General features: G+C 35.4%; 1 pseudogene; it reads right to left on the bottom strand.

The window, feature by feature from the left end:
* Positions 1 to 559: 559 nt before the first annotated feature.
* Positions 560 to 707, bottom strand: LOC111813217 (annotated as a pseudogene).
* Between the last annotated feature and the right edge of the window lie 2913 nt (positions 708 to 3620).

Raw genomic sequence — 3620 nt, 5'->3', positions numbered from 1 at the left:
TATGAAAATATATTAGCCGGGTATTATTTCCTCTTGGGCCTCTTCATGTTTTTTTTTTTAAATTAAACTCAATATTTTTAAGTAGTGAGTATAATCTCTCATATATCCTTCCCTCCTTCCTTCCTTCCTTCCTTCCTTCCTTCCTTCCTTCCTTCCTTTTCAGTTCTCTTCTTGGTTTCCTCCTTTTTTGTAAATTTGTTTAGAATTTTAAAAAAAGTAATAGTCACATAATATTTGTACATATTTTTGGGTATGCAACGATAACTTGATACATGTACTCCATGTATAATTGTCAAATCAGCATAGTTAGCATCTCCACGTCATCGGCATTTATTATCTGCATGTATTGGAAAGCTTTGGCTTCTTCTAGTTATTTTGAAACACATTGTGGATTGTTGGAGACTCCCTTTATCCCATGAAGATATGAAATACTAGAACCAGGTCCTTTTAAAAATTTACATATTTCATTTTTTCATATTTAAAATATTTTCTCATGTAAGATGCATGTTCTCCCAGTCTTATGGAAAGAAAGCTTAAAGACTTAAGTAAAGTTTTTTCAGGGGAAGGTGTGAACACAGTCTCAGTCCCACAAATTATGCAGTCGAATTTCTCACATATGGGGTAATCTCAGGGATCAGCACCCCCTAAGTACAATGGATAAATCTCACCCTTGAAAAACAACTTTTATGACCATTCCAGGTAAGCAAAGACTAAGTAATTTGCTTGAAGTCTAATAAATTTTTAAATTAAAATTTGGGAATTTTCTGCAAGAAGAAAGTGGGAGTTGGTAGCATAAGAAGGAACCAAGAGAACTATGTAGACATCATTGGATTTCTAATTTCACTTGGATTTCCTGTTAAAATACTACATGAATTTGCAAGTACAATATGCTGTATCTAATAATAAATTTTTAAAAATAAGGTTAAAAGTATCTCAGAATACTTCTTGCTGAACTCTTTAAAATTAACTTCACTTTTGTGAATTTTTACTGAGTATACAGTCTTTGGGTTAGACTTCACAGGGAATTTCAGGAAGGTTTGAAAAATGTATTTGTATCATTCCCAATATGTGTTAAGATATTACATAAATATTGTATAAAGTTAAATGATGGGGCCTGGGGAGATCAATCCTCCATACTGGAAAAAATATATATATATAAATATAAATATATAATATATACATATATATAAATGACAAATATCTTATAAAAGAAGACAAAACTTATTCTTCTGCACCCTGGGGGCAGGGCCAGCACAGTAGGCCTGAGGATGGAACCCCTGGCCCTTGTGCCTGCTTGTAGGCGCTTTACTCTACTGAGCTATTTGGCTGGCCCTTAGGAGTAGCTTCTGACTGATGTAAAAGCATCTCACCTCTGAGATTAGGTTGTTGTATAAGTACAGATTTTGGTTTTGTTATTCCTTTGCTGTCCCTGCTTATCTTGCTCTGCTAGTAGCTCCAGGGAAGCAAGCTTCCATGTTGCTGGCAGCTCTGCAGAGAAACCCACACTACCAGGAGCAAAAGGAGGCCCGAGGCTGTTCCCCACACATGAATGTGGGCACTGAGGGGAACTGACTTCTCCCCTATAAAGGAGCCTGCAAGCCCATCCCCTTCCATGCCAGTCTTCAGACAAGATTGTAGCCCTGACTGACACTTAAGCTTATAGCCTTAGGAGGAAATTCTGAATCCCAGTCCTCAGGTAAACCACTGAATCTCCCAACTCACAGATATAGTGCAATAAAAAGTTTCTACAACCAAAGTTTAATTCTTGCACACAGAAAAGTAATAGGGATTTTAGAAAGCAGTAGAGATAATCATATGTAGTTGCTTTGTCATGTTTGAGCAGTAACCTGAAAACCCACAAGAAATCATTACACACTTTAAATAAAGAAAGTAAAAGGATAATTAAGAGTTGCTCTTTAGAAACCCTGTGAGCTGATATCTGCAAGGTGGGAAGACTGAAAGAAGGGAGCTTTTGTAGTAACGGGATGGAGAACACCAAGGGCAAGGATCTGAGGACATGCAGGAGAGGGGACAAACCATCAGGCTCCTGGTGAGGAATCAGTGATGCAGTGTAACTACTAAGGAGATGTTACTTTTTTTGGTGGGGGCAGGTCAGCCTGCCAGGGGCCAGGTCTGGCACAGCATGTGGTGACAGGGATCTAACTGCTTCCCTGTCCCTGTGCTTTGCCTAAGTTTGCCTTAGCAGGCACTTTGGACCACTGAGCTATCTTACTGGCCCCCAAGGAGATGTTACTGTTAAATAACCAGCATGAAGGTCAGCGTGAACTACAGAGCAACACCTTGTCACAAACAAACAAATGAAATATAAAACTAAGAAGACCCACCATCACCATCACCATCACCATCACCATCACCATCACCATCACCATCACCATCACCATCACCACCAACAACAAATATAAGATCTTTCCCCTCCTCGATTTTGATCTTGAACAAATGAGTGGATTATGGTCTTGTTAAATAGGACTCAAATACAGAATAGAAAGAACAAATTTGGAGAAAATTTGAATGAGGATAGTTTTGGACCTTCTGAGTTTGGTACTACTGCATGGAAGTAATAGTGACTATGTAATATGTGGTATGGATTAAGTGCTTAATTGTTAACAGGTCTTATGTCTTATATGCTACATAGATTAAAATTTTTTTCCTGCAACAATATTATCTAAGCTTTGTTATCATTATTATCATTTAACAATGAATAATCTGAGGGCCATCGAGGTCAGAGAACTTGCCCAAAATGCATATAAATTTTTTTTAAAATAAATGGATTGAAATGATTATTGAATTCTCATTACTTTGTTTAGTGAAATCTTGTATTGTTTATAATGCTGTTTTTTCCTATCATCATTTTTTGTTCTTTAAAAATAAAATTAAAAAAAAAGAATCACCTAAAATAAATAGACTGTGTCTAAGGCTCAAGCTCTTTACCTCCTCAGTGTAAAATTTGTAGGACTAATTCACTACCATAAGTAACTGGGCATTGTCTTCACAAATTCTGAATTTCTTTGGGCTACTTTAAACACTTTTGTAAGCAGAAAGTTCTGGTTCTAATTATATGACTGGGCCTACAGCCTGCAGGATGATTAGTAGTGTTTAAAATTTTCTGGTGAATTATTATATTTTGTGAATCAATTACATGTAAAATATGTTGTTGATAGATATGGAAAAAGACAGGCATGATTTTTAGTCTTAAATTTAATCATTATGGTACAAACCTTCTGGGAAATGTTTTCCACATTCATTTAAATATATTATAATATTGGCTGTTTAAATGTATGATCTTCAGAAATATGTGGTTTCACAGTGTAAGTGAATTGTGTGATTTTTAAAAAGATATACTTTAACTTGCTTATCATTAAAAAATTGTGACTCAAATTGTGTCATTTAAATATTATTTAATTTTGTTTTAACTTTGTTTCACATTTTAGAAGTAATATTCTACAACCTGATGCCAGATTTGAGAAAAATGTTTGTTATACTTTCAAATAAAATATGGCACAAACATGAATATTATAAAATAAAACACAGTTAAAATAAATGGAGTCAGGGAGAGAGAGAAAAACCAATTGAGAGACGACAGAGAGAGAGACAGAGAGAGA

The sequence above is a fragment of the Octodon degus genome, unplaced genomic scaffold (genome assembly GCF_000260255.1).
Source record: "Octodon degus isolate 3935 unplaced genomic scaffold, OctDeg1.0 scaffold00172, whole genome shotgun sequence".
NCBI lineage: Eukaryota > Metazoa > Chordata > Mammalia > Rodentia > Octodontidae > Octodon > Octodon degus.
Note: the sequence above shows the minus strand (reverse complement) of the source record. Positions and strands in the feature narration are given on the sequence as shown.